The sequence below is a fragment of the Rattus norvegicus genome, chromosome 14, assembly GCF_036323735.1.
Source record: "Rattus norvegicus strain BN/NHsdMcwi chromosome 14, GRCr8, whole genome shotgun sequence".
Classification (NCBI taxonomy): domain Eukaryota; kingdom Metazoa; phylum Chordata; class Mammalia; order Rodentia; family Muridae; genus Rattus; species Rattus norvegicus.
The window spans coordinates 16,967,959-16,992,575 of NC_086032.1; positions in this window are offsets into that span (position 1 = coordinate 16,967,959).

Here is a 24,617-nt window from a genome sequence, read left to right on the forward strand (position 1 = left end):
GATTGGGCAAAACCTGTCCATGGCATCATCTGCCCTTCTCGTCATGGACAGCATGCTTAGGCCTGCACTGTATGCCTTCTGTATCTTATTCGGACAGCGAACCACTTCAGCACAGCATCTTCACAGGGCTCTCTGCATCAGTGACTCTGAATTTTTGAAACTATGCACAGCAAGTTGTAAGAAGGGACTGTCAACTAGTCAGAAGCAGAAGGGGTCACATGAACGAATGAATCTACCTGGATCACTTGGTCTGCCTTCAATACCACAGTATGGATGGAAAGTTGTCTGGGTTCAAATCAGGGCTCAGGTTAATTAAGAAAAAATAATACATGTAGAAAGAAGACTAAATTTTAGCATTCTCTCTCTCTCTCCTCTCTCTCTCTCTCTCTCTCTCTTTCTCTCTCACAGTTGATGTCCTTCTTCTTATCATATTTACAAAAGTTTTGACTTACTTTTCTGCTCTCCAATTATATAGTTCATTCTGAGAACAGAGACTGCTCTCACTATATGTCTAGAGCCTTGTAATATGTCCCAGTGCATAGTGGATACTCCTCTTTGAATTCTATTTGTGTATAAAGAAGGGACTCTAAAGACTGGGCTAAGGACTCTGGTCTCTGCAGGTTGCACACGAGCATTTTGCTGGAAGAATCAGGAGAGTGGAGGTGAAGAACTCAGGGTGTGGTATGATATTTCCAGTAAAATAAGCCGAGACAAATCTTGATCCTGATTCAGAAAACCTTCCATCGGTACTTCAGGCTCTTTAAAAATCTTTGTTTCTTGCTATATAATTTGAAATCTAGCTGACCTTCAGGCTCAGAAGGCTGGTAATGAATTCAACTCATCTCGAACAGATGGCGATAAAAGGAATCCTGCACATCGGGAATGAAGGGCATTAACTGGGCAATTAACCTTAGTCAGCATGTTACATGACCCTGGCCCTAGAACAGAAAATGCCTGAACCGAGAAGAGGGTTTATGATCAGTGGGAAGTGGGAGGAATCTCAAAAGCCCACGGCAAAGAGCAGTGACATTAAAGAGGCTAAAGGGGTGGGTACTCACTGGTCCACCCACAGTGAGGAAGTGACCTGGGCAGAACCCTGCAGGGGCAGTTAGGGCGGCGAAAGAAACGTTCTTCACTCTTTTAATCGTTCTTCATGATTATTCTTTCTTTCCTTCTCCCCTTCCTTCTTTTCCCCTTCTGATGCTTTTGTCTGTCCCTCTCTCTCTCTCTCTCCCATTGGTCTTTTCCAGTTTCAACATTTCGTTTGGCATCCATCATGCTCAGACATGTGATCACCTCTCCTTGGATTTCATCCCATACCTCTAGTCAAGAGAGCTTCCTTGGGGTGGTGACAATTCAGGAGAGATACAGCCAAGGCAGGTGCTGATCTGATTCTCCCTTCACATCCCTGTTTCCATCAGTAAGTGTGAAAACTGAATCAAGGATCCTTCAAGAACTCTTCGTCATGTTTTTGACCTTGTTTACTACCAGTTATTTTCTGACTTATCTCCATTAATGTTGGGAGCCTCGGCACCAGCCCTGAATTCATATTACCCCACAAAAAGTCTTTGACCTGGAAGAGCTTTAACTTCCCAAGCCTCCTGCTTCCACTGGGCAACACTGGTACCCAATGAACCCTGTGGCCCTTCTTCACTCAATCCTGTGAATATTACATCGTATTTACAGATAAATAGAGTATCAATGATCTATACAACACATTTTGCATTATGCACAATGATGAGGACATAATAGGTTCTCAGCCCATTTGTTATCCACAACACAATTAAGAGAGAAACCACAGAAACAAATGAAACCAACATAACCACCCTCTTGATAAGTTAGAGTCCTCTTCAGACTACATAATGGCACAGAATCGTAAGAAAAATTTTCCACCAGGAATTAGATGCTAAAGAAAAGCTAGGCAAGTGGGTCAAGATCCTGACATAGGAACCATTGAAACTAAGAGCACAAGGTTGTGCTCAGCAGAGGACTCCTGTATAGCCAGGAAAATGAAGGCTATTCAAACAGTGCATGGTGTCTGGAAAGAGGGGTGTGTGGGGGACATCATCAGAGAGCAGGGCTAAAGGAAAGAGGCTACATCGTCACTGATTTTCAATGCACCGGGATTAAGCATGTTGGGAATATGTTCATCCACTCACTCAGCTGTTCTTTTATAGGATAAATGATATCACGTAGGATATACGAATCTCAAATGTGTGGTGGAGTAGCCATTTTTCGAGGAGCCAAGGATATATCAACAAACAACAGATAAACATCTCTACTCTTGCAAGCTCGATTATCAATAAACTATATACTACAATAAAAGGCTATGAGGAGCATGGGCAAATAGGAAGTTAAAAGGGAGTAGTAACGTTGGGGCAAAGGAAGCAGTGCACTGCTAGGCTAAGCAAAGAGATTATAAGAAGATTGTAAGAAGATAGAAAAGCATCTCACAGGAAGAGGGGATGGTTGACTCAGAGGTCCTACTGTGGGAGCAGGCCTGAAGGGTATGAAGAACCCTGCTGAGTTCTGTCATGGCTGAAATGGATGACAGCATTGGGAATGATGCTGAGGTGAGGTCAGGAAGAGGGGACCATGGGCTGTGACAGACTTTATAGATCATTGTAAGTCTGTTGCTGTTTGTGAGGAGAAAGACAGACAGACACACAGACACACAGACACACAGACACACAGACACACAGGCACACACACACACACACACACACACACACACACGGGGGGGGGGATATAAGAATGGGAGGACAGAGGAGGAGGGAGAGAAGAAGGAACAGGGCAAATAGAGGAGTGACAAGATCTAATTAAAAAACAAAACAACCATTGAGCTATCCTGAATTGACATTGGTTTGGAGGGGCAGGAAAAGAAGTTTGGAATCCCATCAGGAGCCAACGGTAGTAATCCAGGCAAGAGATAATGGTGGCTTGGGTTAAACTGGTACAGACTAAAAACACGTGGAGTGGTGGATCTGAATGGATCTGCACGTGTACTGTAGGATGATCCAGGAGCCTTGGCACAACCTGGAGGACAAATTCTTATGTGAAGTTAGAATTTAAGTGCTTTCTAAGTGCTGGTCTCTTGTTTAAACACACTCTGTGCATTCACACATTTTCCTTCTGACGAGTCCACCACTGATGGCATAGTCGTGACTCTCCACTTTACATGGTAAGGCACTGAAGCAGAGAAATGACACTGGGTTAACAGTGCAGGGCAGTTGGGTATTGCCAGCAGAGATGCTAAGACCCAGGCTGATGGGGCGACATTGAGCATGGAGAAGGAAATCAGGCTGTGCAGAGATGATGGGTAGAGGTGACTCCTTTCATCTTTGGTTGCCTTACACTCTTCTTTCTGAGAAGGGCATTTCCTAAAATCTCCTAAGCTGGTGGTTGCAGCTTGATTCTCTTCTTGGATGTGAGCACATTTGAAGACGCTTTTTACGTAAAGACGGGGAAGATGCTCATTGTTGGCAGGTACCATTTTGATTCATGAAGTATATTAATAAGAAGCTGAGTGATAATAAGAGCACTGCAAATACGTTTTTAAGCAAAGAGGCATTGTGGATGTATATAAACCAAGAGGGTTGAGGGGAGAAGCTTTTTATTAATCTTTAAATTTTTCATACTGTCTCCAAAGGAGCAAATAACTACTCTCTTATTCCTTAGATGACAGGAAATGGCAATGGGTAATTCTACACTGACCTGCAGGAATTTATTGATGAAATAAATATTTAAGTATGCTAGGTTATTGATTGGGTTCAGCCATAAAGCAAGTTCTTTGCATCATCCCAGTGGCCTAAATTCAATCTCCAGGACCGACGTGACAAGGAGAGAGCCTACTCCTGAAAGTTGTCCTCTGACCTACATACATATGCCATGTCATGTGATCACCCAGATGCAGACACATATACTTGTGTACACAGTATAAGATATTTGAAGGTCATCAACTTATTCTAGGAGATCTGCTGACTCGTTCATTTTGACAGTTTGTCATATGAGAGGGATACAACACTTAAACATTATTAAGGATAGTAAATAATATTTGTTATCATGGCTGCAAGTCTCTTTCACTAATAGCTTTCTGGTCTACATGAGATCTTAGTTTCAACATTAATCCTCCTATGTACCAATTCTAGTTTTAAAGAACCCCACCCGGAGGCCTTCTTATGTGTGAATATTTGCTCTGTGTAAACACCATCTCGTGTTCTTATCATTGTACCAAATCACTTTGTGCCTTTAGGCCCACACTTAAGCATGCACTTGAGACAATCTACAAATTTCTGTTTGAAAATTTAATATAATGTCTATTAGAATAACAGACAAAAACACACACACAGAGTTGACAGTAATGTTTGCTGTTGACAGTGGCTTTCCTTTATTGAGAGGCTACTGAGTGCAGAACTTATGAGATCGTAGCACTTTTGAGAGCAGTGGTGCAGGACATGTAATAAACACATTTAGAATTTGTTTTTAATTTCTATGGGAACTAATGCATTTATATAAATGGACCATGAACCCACAATACTATAGTTAGCTGCAATATGAGTGGGGGGATTCTTAGCTGCTTGTAAGTTAATTAATTCATTTAAATTATTTCTTAATGATTTTATGGGTTTTTGAAACTAACTGGTCATTTCAAACTATATTGAAGGAACAAATCTTATTATATTGTATTAGAATTTGGCTGAGAAAAGACTGTCTGGGGTTACCTAGTCTTTGAATGTTGGTATCTCTTGGTTAGGGAGATGAAATGATTTGAGTTTCCTTTGCATTATACATTATATACATATCTAGTACCAAGAACTTACTGTGTTCCTCAGAAATATTTTCTGTTATTAGCATATCAGAGCAAGCTTTTTTTTTTTATAGTGAATCCAAAGTTTACCTGGCTCTAACCCTTAGGTAGTTACTGCAGTCTTTGGGACTAATAGATATCAAGATTCTTCATTTTCCATGTGGCAACTCTTCAAGTATTTGAAAACATCTGTCATGCCAGTCACCTTATTCCTCCCTTCTTGCCCATGTCCCCTCTATTGAAGCTAAACACCTAAACAGTGTTTCAGGGAGAAGTCTCTCAAGCCTCATTAGCAATCTATCATTGCAAGATATGTGTTCTTCTCTTTGTGGACCATTAAAAGTAAACCCCCTACCCTGCAGTCCCTTGACACTGCATTCAGTAGATCCGTCACTCTGAGCTGCCCTTGGCCCCTGGTAACTTGGTATACAATCAGGATGAAATGACAGCCCTCAAATTCCTCAAAGGCATGGAGAAGTCTTAAGACCTCCACACTGATCTTGGGTTTCCAGGTCTTTCAGGTGCTTTCCCAGCCCTCTTTGTTTTACTCAGTGGAAAAATTTACATATCAATAAAATAAAAAGACAGACCTCCTTCCACTCCCTGCCCCACTACTCCTCAGTCTGCTTCTGGAAAGTCATTGGTTCTGAAGGATACAGGGAGAGCTCAGAACTTGAAGGTAGCAGAGCTCTGCTCCCTGTTACATGCTCTTATTTTAACAGTATAATGGGAGTTTTATGACTTTGACTTGAATCAATGTCTCCCAAAGACTCATATTTTCTTACATTCTTGGTCCCCACCAAAGTGCTACTGGGTAGTAGTATATGCTGGGAAATAGAGGTTACAGGAAGGTCCTTGGATCACTGGGGCCATGTCCTTGAGGGGATTGAAGAACCTTGGCCTTGTGCACTTTCACTGTTCCTTGCCTTATGAGTGAGTGGTTTCTCAGTGTGTCTCTTTCATGTCAAGCGACTCTCCCCACAGACCCTAAGCAATGAGGCCATTTGATCTTGGAAAGGAATCTCTATAGCTACGAGTCAAAACAAACCTTTTTTCTTTATGAGTAAATTGCCTTCAGTATTTCCTTATAGTAATTGACGTTAATAAACACGCTCATGAATCTTTAACTGAAGTTTTCTTCAGCCCGCAAAAGTGACCTACGGGGTAGTTAAGATGAATAGAAACACTATTTCCAGAATAAATATAGTTATATGTTGATGACAGGTACTACAGGCAGAATGTCCTCATTTAGAATGTTTTCATGTGAGTAACAGCGGCACTTTCTAACATAAACCAGAATCCAAGGTAGTTAATGAGCATGTATTTGAGTGACTGGAACATAGGGATATACTTAGAAATAAAATCTTCCTTCCCCTGACATTGCAATGACAGTCAATGGATTAGGAGCACTTGTTTGCAAGATGACTCCCTAAACCATTCTATTTCAGTTTCCACTCCCATTCATTTTCACGGCCCAACAGTCTTAAAGTGTACATTTCATCCTTCTCTAAAATGTTGCTCCCTGTACTCTCCATCCAATGTCTGGTGTGGTCCTTTGAACTAGGGATAACTTTATCTTGACTGTTACTTGCTGCACACTGATATTTGGATACTATGGGCCGGATACCATGATGCATCATGCCTCAGGAATCTCCCATTTAAATTTTATAAGAACACTCTAATTTTCTACTTGAAAATGTGGGTATTTGGGTTAGAAGAGGTAAGTAACTTACCCAAGGTCATGTAACTCATAAGAAACAGAATGAAACGAGCCTGTGTCTTTTCTCGGTGTTTAAACTTTAAAAGGCTTCTCTGTGCTTACTTTATAATTTGCTTTCATAGTTATGGCTTTAAGACATGTACGAGGACACTGTCTGAAACTTCCTCCCAATCATTTATATCATGGGACTTGTTATAATTCTCTCGGATCCGTTGCTCGCTGTTCATGTTAATCTACAGGGTTGCGTTTGTTCCCTCTCGTGTTGCATGGTAGGATGTCATACAGCATCAATTCAAAGAAGGATCATGATTCAAGGGTACAATAAAGTTCATCCTGGGGAAGGCATGGTGGGGAAGGGGTGGTGGGGAAAGTGTGGTGGGGAAAGGGTGCTGGGGAAGGCATGGTGGAAAGGGATGTTGGGGAAGGCATGGTGGGAAGGGGTTTTGGGGAAGGCATGGTGGGAAGGGGTGGTGGGGAAGGCCTGGTGTGGAAGGGGTGGTAGGGAAGGCCTGGTGTGGAAGGGGTGGTAGGGAAGGCATGGTGTGGAAGGGGTGGTAGGGAAGGCATGGTGGATGAAATGGTTCGCTCTATGGTAATGGGAGCCTGAAGCAGTGGCCACACAGATGGGAAACAGAAAATAGAGAGCCAGGCTCGAAGTAAGGCTGCCTTTGCTCTCATCACCCTAGCCTCCATCACCCACTGGAGTCCAAGTCAAAAGGTGCCACAGCCTCCCGGTGTAACTCCCCAAGGTGGGAACCAAGTGTCAAACACATGAGCCCATGAGGATCATCTCAAATTCAAACCAGGATGAGGAAGTTCCTTACACATCTCTTCTTTCAACCACAAAGAGGAATTCTGGTCCAGCCCAAGGGTGAATGGGCTCCTCAGATTCGCAACTGGGTCGGTTTGGAAAGAGAACCAGAGAACTGCCAGCAAGGCAATTTTCTTTACAGCAGTACATAGATAGTCCTTTGAAGACATTCGAAGCATCCTAGGTGGAGGATGAGGCACAGGGTAAAGGAGATAGACTGGAGAGGCCAGTTTAGCCCCCATTTAGGTGACAGATCTCTCTTGTCCTTGGAGTGGGCCTCCTTGCCTCCTCTTGAGACCTGTATGATAAAGTTTAGATGACAGAATTGGAATGTGACTCAGAGAGTCTGGGGAAATGAAGTACCAGGTAAGAGGGTGTTACACAGGACACGAGTTAAGTTCCCAGCACCACACCAGGTGGCTCACAATTGCACACATCTTCCTTTAAGAGAGTTGACACCACTGGCTTCTGTGGGCGCTGAATTCCCATGCTCATAGTCTGACTCGTACACATACTTTTTAAATGTTAGCAAATGACTAAGAGGAGGGGCGAGAGAAATGTTCTGCTCGGCTCATTGTGCCTTTTCTAGGAATATTTACTGAGTCATCAAATGTTGACCCAATGGCTTTAATGACTTAATTGGCCAAGAGAATTCTGACATAGGATTGACTCTCTTGCTCGGACATTTAAATCTTTGAAGTCCATCCCCTTTCTGGAGAGCTCATCTAGGAGCTGGGGGCTATCATGGTCTGTCTAAACTTTGGTTACAAAGTTTTCAGAAGTCTTACTTCCCATTAGATAAGGAATTACCCACTGTGCTCATTGCTCATAAGCTTTCTTGATTTCGGTTATGTGCCATTAGAATAGCTTTAGTCTAGATTCATCTAGTTTTTTGTATGTGTGTATGTATGTATGTATGTATGTATATATGTATGTATGTATTTTAGAATTCCCAACGTCTATGCTGTGTGAGCATGTCACACTGTGCTTATGGAGGGAGGCTCAAAGACAATTTGTGGGTGTTGGTTCTTTCCTGCTACTATGCGACTTCTGGTGATTGAACTCATGGGTTTGCCAACAAGTACCCTAACCACTGGGCAATCCTGCTTGCTCTGGCCTGGTATTTTTAAGGACATTAAATACTGTTTAATTATAATCGGAGTGGCAGCAAAGCACATCACCAATGTAGAAATCCTGCATTCCAACTCAGGCTGGGGAGAAAAGTAGATCATGGCCTGGAGGCCTCTGTAATTAGAATGTATCTTGTCACTGTCCTGAATTCAGGCGGGTCACGTCACCTATTAGAGTGTAATCTTCCGAACACTGCTGCTTGCTTCCACAGCTTAGCAGCCCACAGAGAAGCTTCATTTCCTGGGAGAAAAATTTGCGTCCCGAGTTACTGAATCCGACAGCCAGAAATACTTATGTAATAATCTACCGTTGTGCCAACAAATTAGCTCAGCCTAGCCTCAGTTTACCTCCTCCGAGATGGAAGTGAATGGCTTTGTAACGCCAGTAGGGGCCGACGTCATCACAATTTCTCTGCTTAATTTAATCAGATTTCACCTCCATAACTATACGTGAAGAGGAATGACAGAGTCCATCCTCGGTTCAGTTCTCCACCTGTTCCTCAGTCCAGGATAATGCCACACAGATGCGTATTTCCTATGAAATTCTGCAGGTCTTTCTCCTGGCATCTGAGATGGGAAGGAAGGTTGATTATATGGAATGTGAAAATTTCACCACAAACAAAAAGGAACAGGTAACAGTTGGGTCTTGAGTTCTTCCAAAAATCCACATGTTACAGGTGTGTTCCTACAGTGGCACCAGTAGAAGACCGTGGGTGTTTCAGGACGTGGACCTGAGTAACGAGGTCTTTAGATCACTGTGGCCATGACTCCTCAGGGGATTCTGTGGCCAGATCCCTTTCCCTTTTCTTGTGTTGCCTCCACAGTCTTGAAGCCCTGTAGTCAGTTGATATTGGACTGGAAGCTCCAGAACAAAATCCTTTCTTTTTATCATATCATGGACGGGCAATACAATGGAGGGTAAACAATGCTCAGTTAGGCTCTCTCCACGTAGGCATTTGCTGAGATTGAGCCCCTTGTCCTGACCAGCTGGGTAAGGTATGAGGCTGATGTCTTAGCCAGGAAGTAGTCTCCTGAGACGCTTTCATCAGCAGCCCAAGATTGTGTGCCTCTCTCCAAGGTGGGGATGAAGGGCGTTGATGTTTTAGCCCGTTAGCTTTCTCAAGTGGCGACGTTCTAGTCTCTGCAGAGCCTTAGAAAATTTACTCAATGAAGTTTATCAAAGTAAATCAAAGGAGATTTCAGTAAACATCATGGGGTGTAGCTTGTTTTATCTCTGAAATCACTCAGACTGCTTCACCACAGGACTATAAGTATCCCCCCCCAATTATTGGGTATTAATAAATTTGAACACTCAATGCAATATTTTTTGAACCCTAATGTACCATAGTTTATAATAATTGCCACTTTTAAAATTTATTTATATATGTATCTTATTTATTTATTTACATCCCATATGCCGTCCCCTGCCGGTCCCCACTCACAGGGTTCCTCCCCCATATCCCCTCCTTTTTACCTCTGAGAGGGCAGCACCACAGTACCCCCCCCCCAACCTGGTACATCAAGTCTTTACAGGATTCGACCCATCATCTCTCATTGAGGCCAGACATGGCAGTCCTCTGCTACATATGTCCCTAGGGTCTCAGGCTAACCCTATATGCCCTGGTTGGTGGCTCAGTCTCTGGGAGCTCCCAAGGGTCCATGTTGTTTGACACTGTTGGTCTTCCTATGGGGTTTGCCATCACCTTTAGGGCCTTCAACCTTTCCTCTAACTTTTCCATAGGGGTCCCCAAATTCTGTCCAATGTCTGTGTATATCTGCATCTGCCTTTGTCAGCTGCTGGGTAGAGCCTCTCAGAGGACTGCTATGCTAGGCTCCTGTCTGCAAGCACAGCACAGCAGCATTAACAGTGTGAAGGATTTGTGCCTGCCCATGGGATGGGTCTCAAAATGGGTCCTTCCTTCAGTTCCTGGTCCATTGTTGTCCCTGCATTTCTTTTAGTTGGGACCAATTTGGGTCAAAAGTTTTGCAGGTGGGTTCTTGTCCCCTTCCCTCCACTGGGGGTCCTATCTGGCTAGAGGGGGTGATCTCTTCAGGTTCCATAACCGTACTGTTGGGCATTTCAGCTAAGGTCACCTTCATTGGCTCCTGGGAGTTCTCTCACCCTAGGTCTCTGAGACTTCCTAAAGAATCCCCCTATCTCCTCCTCCCAGCTGCTGCATCTTTCCATTCACTCTCCTGGCTCTCTCCATGCCTGATCCTGCTTCCCTATTCCCCTCTCCCACCCAGGTCACTCCCCCTCTCTCTACCTCCTATGATTACTTTGTTACCCCTTCTAAGTGGGATTCAAGCATCCTCACTTGGGCTATCCTTCTGTGCCGTGTATCATTGGGTATTCCAAATTTTTTTTGGCTAATATCCACCTATCAGTGAGTACATACTATACATGTCCTTTTGACTCTGGGACATCTCATTCAGGATGATATTTGCTAGTTCCATTCATTTGCCTGTGAAATTCATGACGTGCTTGTTTTTAATAGCCGAGTAGTATCCCATTGTGTAAATGTAACACATTTTCTGTATCCATTCTTCAGTTGAGGGACATCTGGGTTGTTTCCAGACACCCAGAAAATAAACCCACACACCTATAGACACTAGATTTTTGACAAAGAAGTCAAAATCATGTAGCGGAACTGTTGGGCATCTTCGATGCTAGACTAACTTGATGCTTGCATGTAGAGAATGCAAGCAGACCACATGCAAGACTCAAGCCCAAATGGATTAGAGACCTCAACATAAAACCAGACGCACTGAATCTAATAGAAGAGAAAATGGGACAGGAGAATGCATTGGCACAGGATGAAATTTCCTGAACAGAACTCTGACAGCTCAGGCACTAAGGTCAAGAATTAATAAGTGGGTATTTGAATAGGGAGAGCTAGGAGGTCAAAATGCAGCTAGCAAGAGGCCCCCAGTTTAGATGGTGGATCCTCCAGGAGTTATATTTAGAGTAGCTTACGAAATTAGGATGCTAGTTGCTGTGCCCAATGATTGAGTTACCTGTTGATTCTAAACCAAGATTGTGTGGTGTTTTCCTTCCTGCAGTGACTCGACTGAGTTCCAGAGAAAGGGATGGTGGTGGGTCACCCCAACCAGCCACGGTTGTTTGGATGTGTGGGGCTGGCATGGCAGCAACCCTCCATAGGAAAGTCGGGTGGAGAGATTTGAGAGTTTGCCAAGAGGAGAACAGGCTAGGCCCGCTGCAGGTGCCCTGCTTGCATAGTATGGGATGGTGCTTTTATTATTATTGTTGTTGTTATTAATTTCACAAAACAGATGATGTCCAACATAACAGGCAAGAATCCACTAGAAATTTAAGATTCTTAGCCTTTAGTTAGAAATCTAGTTAGAAATTTGGAAGTTTGGCTAGAGTCGAACCATGTATTAACTCAAGGCAGGAACCTTCAAACAAAGAAAATGGGCTCTGAGGTCCCCTGCTGTTGAAAGAAACAAGATGGTTGCTCTGAGTCAGAGAGCGGGAGAATGGAAGTTGCCTACTTCTTGGGGCAGATATTGATTGAACTGTGAATTTTTAAAATTGGGATTATTTGCTTTTAGGATAGATTTATGTACAGATTTTGTTTAAATTATGTGGGGAAATTTCACCTGCTTTTCAGAACTAAGATAAGGAAAATTAGTCACTGACTCCAAGTAGAGAGCAGTGACAATTGCCTGCTATGAAGAGGTATTGATAAATGGATGTCTGTGGCTCAAAGCAGAAAGCAGATGGTATATTGAAGTCCTGCAGGGTAACTCATATTCTTTGAACGTGGGCTCCATAGGAATTTTGGGTTAACATCCTGGCATGACAAATTAGAAGAGACCTAAAATATGAGTTTTGTGGTTGCTTTATTGTTGCTCTGTGAGAAAATGCAAGATACAAGCTTTCCTGGTCGCCGACTAAAGGATATACTGAGTTGGGAGAAACGTTTTGTCTTTGTGTTGTTAGAAAAGGAGATTAGATTCTGGACATCTTCCAGAGCTATATGATCAGAACTGACAGAGGGAGAACCCCTGAAGAACTAGATCCCAGAGAATCGAACAAAAACATTATCTTGATGATACTAAAATTCTGTTTTGAGATTTATATGTTACGGAATGTATATCTTTGGTGAATCTCATCGTCAGATGTGCAGAAATGACCTGCTTGAACTCCTGTTCTCAGGGACTTTCAGTCAGATTCAGTCAGGCCAGACATCAGAGACTACAACAATCATTAGTGTGGCCTTCTTAAGGCCAAACAACTTTCCCATTTTCCCTCCCCTCTACCTCCTTAAAGATATCTCAACGCCCATATACAGCTTGAAGTACTTATGATGAGTCATCGCCCCGGTTCCCTGGACTTGAGGGTCTGTAGGCAGTTATTCTAAGTCGTCTCTCTGGGGAATTTAGAAACGGTCATAATTTGAACAGGGAGGAAATAGCTAGACTTGATTGTGCAGTCATAATCTCATTTGGTAGAAATCTTTATAATAGTTACTAAGTTGAAGTCATAATTTCTTACTTCGGTACAGAATTTATTTTCATACAAATTTGAGGTTTTCATCGGTATGAATTTCTTATTGATATAAAATTGTGATTAATACTCTTACTGTCATATAGGCATTGTGCCTATACAACTCATTTAAGAAAACAAGGCTTAGACCTAGTCCTTCTATAAATGCTATTGCAAACTGATCTGAGATGTTTAAGCCTTTGAATTAAGGGCAGATAGTAAATTCATGGCTCTGAGTTCACTGTTAGTGTGTTTTCAAGATACTTTAATTAGAAATAGCTGAAAGTAGTTAACGGACAACAGTCCAGATTACTTTACACAGACAGATAGTTTTCAAAAACATCAGAAATCCACAGAATGGGACATTCACTGTTATTTATTCACTTGTTGAGACATGTCTGATCCTAACTTCTCCCCATTTGTGGATTCATAAAAGCAGCTGAGCATCTCTACCTCCAGGTGAGGTACATTGTGGCCAGCTGGCCTCTGGGCAGGAATGGCCTATTTCTCCTACAGACCTGTACCATTCTTGAGAGGACATAAATGACAGGTTAGGACAGCTTAGTTCTGCCAAGACAGAATAAGCCAGTCAATCCTTTATAATTCCTGGTTTTCAAGGTCTGTCAGATGATCCTGGACCAGAGGGCTGAAGACTTATGCTCCAACTTCCGGACATATTAGGGCTATATAGGTAAGCAACTGTCTCTACAGTTTGTCTCAGTTATGGAAGCTGTGTTAGGCTTCCTATATTTTCAGATAATATTGGTCGCTCTTGGATTTCTGATGGGGTTAAATGATTAGTTATAGTCTCATAGCCAACCCAGGCTACTTAGCATTGAGAGAATATATTTAGAGGATAGTTTTCAGAAAGTATCAAGCTAACCAGGACATAACATATGGATTTATAGCTCTTCTTAAGTTAGGATAGATAAGAGTATTCTATTTAATTGACAAAAATGATGGACTGAGTGTTAGGTGTATTTTGTACTTTATGAATTACACAATGGTAATAGTTGTGATCAATTTATATCTGAGAAAAGAGCCTTTTAATTGGACAAAAGGGGAAAGTGTTGTGGATAGCCCTGGTGCTGTGTGTATTTTGATGCTAATTCCACTTCCCCAAGAGGGGCAGTCTGGGATGAGGAGTGAATCACATACTCAGGTAACTTCCTGTGAACCTTCCCCCAACGAATAAAGATTTCTAGGAACCAATCACTGGGCAAGGAGTAGGCGGGACTTCTGGGTTGGAGAGGGGAAGAGAAGAGACAGGAAAAGGTGATTTGCTTTTGGACAGGAGACCTTGTAGGACAAAATGTGGCTAACAAGAGGCCCCTGGTTTAGATGGCAGATCTGCCAGGATTTACCACCAGAGGAGTTCTATTTAGAGTAGATTACAAAATTAGGATGCTCGTTGCTGCACCCAGCAATTGAGTTACCTGTTGATTCTAAACTAAAAAAAAAAAAAAAAAAAAAAAAAAAAAGGAAAAAAAGGAAAAAGAAAAACTAATAAATGGAACCTCATGAAACAAAAGCTTCTGTAAGGCAAAGGACACTGTCAATAGGACAAAATGGCAGCCTACAAATTGGGAAAAGATCTTCACTAACTCTTCATCCATCAGAGGGCTAGATAGACTCTAAACAAACAAACACAAACAAATAACCCATTCAAAAATGGGGGTACAGAACTAAATAGAGAATTCTCAATAGAGGAATTTTGAAGTGCTAAGAAGCACTTAAAGAAATGTTCAACATCTTTAGTCACCAGGAAAGTGCATATCAAAAGCACACTGAGATTCTAACTTATACCAATCAGAATGGCTAAGATAAAAAACTCAACATCATATCCTGGCAAGGATGTAAAGAAAGGGGAACATTCCTTCATTGATGGTGGGATTACCAACTGTAAAACCACTGTGGAAATCCATCTGGTGGGTCCTTAGAAAATTGGAAATAGTTCTACCTGAAGACCCAGCTAGACTGTTCTTGGGCATATACCGAAAAGATGCTCCACCACACCCCAACGACATTTGCACCACTATGTTCATAGAAGCTTCATTCATAATTACCACTTTTAATGGAAATTAAGAGAGATGCTCTTCAATTAAAATTAAGTCTTGATCAATACTTATTAGAGTTTTAATTTTATCCTAATTAAAAGAAATGCTTTAGATGTAGTCATGCATTTTTATTAATGTGCACATATGTGGTATTATGTGCACATTAACAGAGGATAAAAGTGGTAATCTTAATACTTTCTAAGACTTTAAAAAAATCCAGTTCTTGTTTTCCTTCATCCCTTCACATTTTTAAACTCTGATAATCCTGCTTTTCCACACAAATCCTCCTTTACACCATTAAAGGCACCCATGAGATTACATTACCTAGTACTGCCCTGTGGCCTATGGGGATCTCTCCTCACCTATGGGACTATGCAAATACATTAACAACTTCATTGTAACTCTTACTTGATAAAGTAGACAGACCGTTGTATATTAATGTCAAAGGTATGACAGTCTAAAACAAATGGCTCTTAGCACTGATAAATTGGATAAATTCTAAACCAGTTGTTATTGGTAAGATCAGTACATTTCCAATATGTAGTTTTTGAAACAAGAAGTTAAAATGAGAAATAATCTCAACACTTTGTATCTCTATATATAGTTTTATAGTTTCTGAAGCAATTTATACATATTATCTGGTATGTATATTAAAATTCTGGCCTAGAGCAAACATCAGCAAGAACATATTTCTTTCTGGTGGCAGGTATTTTTTGTTTTTATTTTTAAAGATAAGTCAATGTTATTTATCCAGAAGATATGTAGTCACACATTTTTCGTTTCTTCTGCTCATGATGGGAGAGACTATATTTTTACCAAATCCTTCCTTGGGCACAACTGCTTAATATTTCCTACCTTTCTTGAATATGAGACCATATGAGGACTAAATGTGAGCAGGTATGATGTACACTGCATTCAAGCTTCTCCCAGAAAACCGCCTTGTGTGGTTGCTGGACCAAGTCGACCCATGAAATTCACTATCACAGTTCCACTCCTTGTTAAGCTAAAACTCTACACACAATTCTTGATTCCAATTTAATCATCATAGAGAGACAATATTGTTCCCATACAGGGTTAATGTGTCATAATTTGCTCAACATTATGAAACTAACCCTCATACACAAGAAAACACAATTTTCCAAAGAGAAGGCAAAGGCCTTGAGTTCTATTATTCAATGTAATATCCTGTAATTTGAATTCTATAATATAAAATAAAAATTAGGTAAGTACTAATCGGACAAAGACAACAGATTTCATGATACATGAGATAAGACAAAGGGTTTTGCTTTACACACACACAGTCACACACACACAGTCACACACACAGTCACACACACAGTCACACACACACAGTCACACACACAGTCACACACACAGTCACACACAGTCACACTCAGTCACATACACAGTCACACACACATAATCACACTTAGTCACAAACACAGTCACACACACATACACGGTCACACACAGTCAGATACACCGTCACACACACAGTCACACACACAGACACACACACAGTCACACATACACAGTCACACTCAGTCACACACATATTCACACACACAGTCATACACACAGACACTCATAGACACACACACAGTCACACACACATTCACAGTCACACTCAGTCACATACACAGTCACACACACATACACTGTCATACACAGTCAGATACACAGTCACACACACAGTCACTCACACAAGCACACACACACAATCACACTCAGTCACATACACAGTCACACACACACACAGTCACACACACAGTCACACACACAGTCACACACACAGTCACAGTCACACACACACACACACACACACACAGATTCAAAACTAAATAGGGGAAAACAGGAGAGTTACCTTCTTTATTTTCTGCATCTGGTCATGGGATTGGAGTTGACTGGTCTTTATAACTACCTACTTCCACTGTCCCCCTTTTTTTTATATTTGTGTTTTAATTTTCATCAGGCTGGGACATGGTGCTAGTACGTGACTCCATAGCTCCACCTTAAACAGTTATATGAAAAAGCAATAAACCCATGTTTCTCTAAGCCACTGAATTTTGGCACCTCTTCGTAGCCACACCTAATTTTATAAACACACTGGCTCTAGTTGGAGTTTCCCTCCCATGCTACCTGTGTTTCCTATGAGACAGGCACTGGCAGAGGAAGGAGCTTGTGTTCTGTTGAAGACATATGTTCAGCAGCTAGTGACAGGGAGCCAAGTTGTCTCTGGTTATATCCCAAGTGTAAAAAAAAAATCAATGCCTACAAATTAATGCTGGAACAATAGGATATAATGTATATACCCCTGCAAAAATAAAAATAATTAAAATGCATAGATATTCTGCCCTCAAACAGGTGAGACAAATGTCTGTCCCCCTCAAGTGCATTTTGGACCTGGGGATTTCTTACAGAAAGCAACAATGGGACAACAATCAAGGGGAGAGCCACTTTGCAGTAGAAAAACCTGATAAGCCAGGGGTGGTGGCACATACTTTTAGTCCCAGCTCCCAGGAGGCAGAGGAAGGTAATTCTCTGCTTTTGAGGTGAGCCTGGTCTATAGAGGGGAGGAGTTTCAGGACAGCCAGAAGCCCTGTCTTGAAAAACCAAAAACCAAGCAAACAACCCCGAAACACTGACAAAATGGTAGAATGCAGGCGATCAGTCGAGGTCAGCAATGCTTACATTCTGCACCCGTCTTGTGGTGTGAGACGATTCTTCACTGTTGAAGTCTTCTGCCTCCACCTCTATGAGCCTCCCCTGACTACAAGGAGATCAAGGAAGAGACACTGAATAAAAGACCTAACAAGTTTGCAAAGCTGTCACAGCCAATGTGATTTGGAGGAGAAATGGCAGCTAAGCACACTGTGGACTCTGGTGGAATTCTCAACAGGAAAGGATATTAGGGGGAAACTAGGCAGATAGGAATAAGACAAAAACTCTAGCTAATACCCAAACTGTGTTAGCTCCCACATGGTAGCTGGCGAAAGGGCCATACCAAGGATAAGCATCGTTAATCTAAACCATATTTAAAATAAAAATCTACCAAAAAGAAAGAAAGTGACCAAGTTCAGCGTGTGTAATTCAAAATTCTAAGATACCTTCTGTGGGCTGGATGCCTGTAGTGTTTTCCATACCGTTTCCTCTGTTAGAACTCTGACCAGTGATGGGGCCATGTGTGGCATATTTCAAGATGAGGAATGAAGGAGAATCACAGTGATTTCTATGATGGCTGAACTAATATACATCCTTGCCAATGACTCTCAGGCTTTCTGTTTCTCCTCATCCTCACCAGCATTTGCAATTTACATTTTACATATTTTTTGTTGTTATTTTTTATTCATAACCATCTTAACCAGAATAAGATGATAACCTGATTACAGTTTTGCTTTATATTTTTTGGTAGTTAATAATATTGACTCTTTTAAATATGGTTGACTATTTGCATTTTAATTTTTGGGAGGGGGAATGTCTACTTAAGTCACTTGCTCATATTTTAATCTAACGAGTGGTCTTCTCATTCCACTCTCTTAGCTTTCTGCATATACCTGGGTATTAATCCTTTTTCAGGTGAATGGGTGTGAAATATTTTTCCCATTCTGTTGGTTGTCTCTTCATATCACTGACTGTTACCTTTGAGGCAAGAAGCTTAGTAGTCAGACATAATCCCAGTTGTCCGGTTTTGCTTTGGTTTCCCGTCAGTGGCAGTTTTAGAATCATAGCATCTGCAAGTGTAGACGGCTTATTAGCAAGCAAAATGGAAGTCACTTTCTTCTGAGTGTAAAGATCATGGAAAACAGTTTGGAAACTCGTTATTGCCATGCAGATACTATGAGGAGAGTTGAAAACTATACTCTTTGTGGAATCCTGGTGGGATTCCTGATTGATTAGGGAAAGGGGGCTTCAAACTGCATGTAACAGGTTCAGAGGCCATATTAGTCGAGATTCTCCAGAGGAATAGACCCGTGGGACGGTTCTGTCTTATGAAAGGAAATGTATTGTGTTGGTTACCATGCTCACATCAGGTAATCCAACAATGGCGTTGCACAGTGAGGCCGCTCTGAACCAGGTGTTCTTAGCAGTCCCATTCCCGCAAGAAGGCCTGGGGGTTCCTAGAGCAGATGTCAGTCCACACTGTAAGACGGGGGATGGGTTCTAATGGAGAGAACTACAGGATAAAGTTACTCACCTGCAAAACGCCCATGAGAGGAAACAGGCAGCATGGGTTTCCCTTGGGCTCCTTTATGTTGGGGCCACAGCTGGGAGTTTCTGCCATGGCTGGGCTGGCTTTTCAGTGATTCCTCTCCTTTCCTGGATGCCTTCCCAGACAACCTAGAGGGCTTCTTAGATGTTTCTAGATCCAATCGGATTGGCTATTAACTCTAACCGCCACAGAGAACAGCTATGGCTTTATTTCATACAGTTTGTGTGATTTTTCTAGTTTGTACTTCTTTTGCATTGTGAACTACCTGCCTTTGAATTTGAACGACTTTATGTGAGTGATCATTATGAGTTAATCTCAACAATGATGTCATTATAGGTTGTTTATAATCGTTAGTGGGGACATCCGTATTCTTTAAAGAGAGAGACAAAAATGTAAGAATGCTTTTATAAGCTATCATGTCTTTTTAAAAGATTTATTACTTTTTAATTCATGTCTATGAGTGTTTTGTCTACACTACATATGTACACTGCGTGCATGTAGTTCTCCATGGAGACCAGAAGAAGGTGCCAGATTCCCTGGATCTGGAATTACACATAATTGTGAGCTGCTGTGGGGTGCTGAGAATTGAACCTTGGTCCTCTGGAAGACTAGCCAGTGCTCTTAACAGTTAAACCATCTCTCCAGTCCCTCAGAGTAACATGTTTTAAGCTAACTGTGAGTATTTTATATCAGTTTTAATATTTACAATACTTTATCTATAGACGGATGATAGACAAATAGTGCCAGGCTGAATAAAATACTTTAGAGAAATTAGAAATCAGCTTAAAGACATCACTAAGGAATGCATTTTCTTCTGTGGGAAAAGCTTAACCACTGAAGATGGCTAGACCAAGGACATAATTAAATTGTTTGGGAGAATCAGAATCTCACTGAAGCTAAAACAAGTTTCTTGGGTCCTTCTTTTGCTGTGATGAAACACCCTGACCAAACAACTCAAGGGAGAAAGGGTTTGTTTTCCCACACAGCTCAGAGTACAGTCTTCCATATAGGAAAACCAATCAGCAGGAGCTTGAGCCACATCAAATCTCCAGGACAGATGCAGACAGCACGTGGACACTTGTGCTCCCCCTCTCATATGAAGACTTCAGCCAGGGAATGGTGCCAGCCATGGTGGGTCATCTCACCTCAGTTAGCCTAATCAAGATAACCCCTCACCAGGATTCCAGAAGATCTATCTCCTAGTGGATGCTAGGTATCATCAAGTAGACAACTGAGAATCCATCATGTTAAGAATTTGGATGGTTTCACCTGAGAACAAGGGAAGAGTAAGACATGACCATATTTCAAATTTGAATACCACAGCATTTCCCTATTCATTTAATTTATAAAATTCCATTCTTCCTCTAAAAAAGGAAGAGAGGGAGAGGGGGAGAGGTAGAAGAAAGAAATAACTTAAAGATGAACTTAAATAAATTGGAAAAGACAGCAGAAAGATTTTGAAAGTCCTCAGCCTGGATCTGTGCTAGAAATGAATTGTTTCTTCATTTAACCTTTTGCTTAGGAGATTAACATGGCTCGAAGGGACCACCAGAACACTAGAAGACTTGCCAAGCATTTCAGACTGTCAAGTGAGCCCTTCCCATCACAGTCTAAAGGGTTGGTGGGAAGAATAGCTTCAGGGCACTGACCCAGGGCCCACTCGTGAGCTCACTTTACCTGAGAGCCTCAGATCTGGCCTACTCCAGTTCCATCCATTCCTGCTCAGGCTGTCGGTCCTATGAAGTGAGACCCCACCCACTGCTCCGAACAGGACCCCCACATTGATGGAGTATATTGTGATTCTGCGGGCCTAAAAAAATGCCAGAGCTGTGAGGACATGCCTTCATCTCCATGGATTTCAAAGACTGTCATGATGGCTCAGAGGCCCTGACAGAACCTTGATAGAAGGATTGAGCTTCTACACAAAGCTCTTTCTAAGGCAATGCCTCCTGGAACCATCTAAAGTTTGATGGTGTGACAATTGTAATTCACTGAATGGATTTCTAGTGTACCAGATTTCTCCCTTAGAGGTAGCTATTATTTTCTGTCGTGAAAACTATGCCAGTCTTGACTGTTGCACTCTGTAGCGATAGAAACTGAAGCTTTAGGAAAGGGAACCATCTTTGATCCATCAGCTTGGGGATACAGCTTCAGTTTGAACAGAGTCCTAAAACAGCAACACCTGGTATTCCACCTCTGTTATTGCACCCACAGGAATAGCTACACAGATGGGAATTTGGCACTGTGTGGTAGGACACGAAACCAAACCATGGTGGCAAGCACATTAGGGAAGGACCGTAGGGTCTTGTCACAGACAGAATTGAGAGTTGTACTCCTCAGGTGCTTGTTACCTTGTTCCCTCCTTTTAACAGAGGATATTTCTTTCCATAGCATTAATAATTTGATTGAAGGAAAGGATAACAACAGTGAACCAAACCTAGGTGAGTATGTTTGAGACCTCCTAAACTCTCACTTAGCTGCTGGGTAGAAAAAAATGTCGAGTTGAACCTGCTTTGTACATAAAGGTGGAATCCTCAAATGCTGAATAGGAAAAAGTGGGCAAGGAAAAGAAAGACAAAGGAGTCTTCCACGAAAAAAAATTCCACTGTAAAACACAGTCAAGTAAGTAGAAATCTGGAGCAGTGATTTTTAATCAGTATTTTATTAGAGAGCAACTCGATACTTTAAAATTTTATCTCATCACAATACCCAAACAATACATTTTAAAAAGATTTTCGTTTACTACTCTTATTGAAGTAAGCCTCGCTGACAGCCACTTGAAAACCTCCCAGGACTACTGAATCTATGATCTCAGTCAAAATTTGGAGACTATGTTAACCCAGAGTAAATATGTTCTGGAATCTTCCATATTACATCACCATGTGTGTCTGTTTATGTGTTGTGACCACAAATAACTACAGGTTTATTTTGTCTTGTCCAGAGGAGCGGGAGGAGCATCCTTGACGGAGGCTACTCTGTGTGGGAAGAGGAAAAAGCTGATGCTCGAAGGCCCTTCAAAGGAATCTTCTAGAGCCTCATACCAGATTTGGGAGGGCTGCTTGTACCTGACTAATCCTGACACAGGGTGATGTCATCCAAACAAAGTCTACAACAATGGATCAAGTTCCATTTAGTGACTCCCGTGCCACACTGAGCTGCTCTCCTTTGGCTATAGCCCAGCTTATGATCTGAAGACTTGAGACACATCTTGGTTTCACAAATAAGGACACGGGAAGGTCGGTACTTAACTCCAGCTTCCCAAGCTTAAAGCTTGGATTTCTGGTTTAAATTCCTTCATAAGAAATTAGAGTGCTGGAGAGTGTGTGTGTGTGTGTGGGGTGGTGGTGGTGCTGGTGGGTGGGGAGACTGAAGGAAGGGACAGAAGGAAGGGGAGAAGGAGAAGGAACAGAGTGGAAAAGAGGAAGGGAGATTCTCTTGACCTTGAAGAGACTCGCTCTCTGTGGCCAGGAAATCTAGAGGACGGATTCTTGAGAGCATTTCATTTTATTTCTGGCGGTAAATAAAGCTCCCAGGGAAAGATACTACTTTATCTGGCCTAGTAAGTATATTAAATTACACTATTTCATCCTCTAGGCCCGAAAAAGTTAACTTACCATTTGAATGTCAGGAATGCTAAATACGTAGATCACGTCCTGGCCTCATAATTTCTCAATAAACTAACAGGGCATTTTGCTTAGGTGTGCTTTTTTTTTATTATTAGTATTTACAGATAGCAGGATAGGAAAAGAGGCTGTAGCTGTCTGTTGGTGATAAGAAGGCAGATGTTGACTGTGGTGTCATCTCAGAGAGAGCCTTGGTGTAGGAGAGGGAGAAGATGCCAGGAGGACAGAAGGGAGGAGATATGCTGAGGGAGTACAGCATTCTATAGCCCTGCTGGCCTCCTCTAGTGGGCCGCTACCTCTGCAGTGCATGACCTCCTATCCCTCAGTCCTTCCATGCCCTCAACCCCACCCTTCGTCTGAGAAGTCACCTCTTCCAGGGCTCTAAGGGGGTAGCTAGAATGGATGGATTTGAAAACCAAAGAGCCAATTCCCATCCTTGCAGATTTGTTATTTGCCTAGAGCACTGAAATAATTAGGATGGGTTTGGAAATAAAGTATCACTGGCCTAATTTATAAAAAGGAATCCGAAAGAAGGGGCAGATGGCTGACTTACATCGCATATGTAAGAAATGGTCGTTGTGCTTCTCAGTGTCAGAAATACAACTTCGGAAGGTCGGTGGCTTCTTCGAGTTGCTTTTTACAAGATCAGCAAATCAGTTCGCAAGAGTCAAACCCTTTGGTCAGTTTAGATACAAATATACTCATGTTATATGGTAAAACTGGAAGCTCTTTTCCCTCTGTGAAGGCTGTCAAGTGTGACTTTGGGTTCCAGAAATGGCTCGATGCATAAGAACTTCCCATAACTAGGCATCATGAAGGAGGGATAAGGTTTGACAAATCACAGAAGCCCTCCGCCCCACACACACCACACACACACACACACACACAGACACAGACACACACACACACACACACACACACACACACGCACACGAAAAAGAAAATAGAAAAATTCAACTAGAATTAAGAGATAAATAAAAAACAATAGGTAAATTAAATATAAATAAAGTTCTTTTACTTATCTATTTACTTAGATGAGTCGTTACGAAGTTAGTTTCTGAGCTCACATTGTGCTATGTGGGCCAGGCTGACCCTGCGACCTAGCTATCCTCCTGCTTCTACCCTAATGCGTCACCACATCCAGCTGATAGGTGACATTTCTAAAGTACATCTTGGCAAACTAAAATACCCAGATAGTTAATAAATGAACAGGAGACACTGAAAAAGTGAGGTATTACCTTTAAGAATTCTACAGACAACAATGAATCTTGGGAAATCGCCTGCCTGTGTCAGCTGTCAAATGCCTGAGGGTCCCCCCCCCCCCCCCCCTCCAGTGAACTTCGCTCTTGTTTCAGAATTCGCTCCTTGGGCCAGAAGGAGAGTTCCAGACTTTCCCCCAGAGGGCTCCATGAGTTGAGGCCACATGGTCAGGTCCTCCTCAGCTTCTCTTCTGGGCCCAGTTTACCTTATTCTCTCCTGCAAGGGGAGAGAAATGAACCATCAGGTGAGACCCAGCAGGGGGAGTGGGTGAGCTGGCCCCGTGGCCCTCTGAATGTGTCCTTGGGTGTGAGTATGGGTGTGGGGCAGCTGGGTGGGAGCAGCGTGCAGGCTACCAGCACCAAGTGGTGTGCCTCTCCGGGGGTGTGTGCAGAAGGCTCCAGGATAAATAGGAGGCTCCCAGTTCTCGGTGACACTGGAACCCGCTGGCTGCCCGCCCCGGGTGTTTCCCTGCTCTGTAGCCAGGCT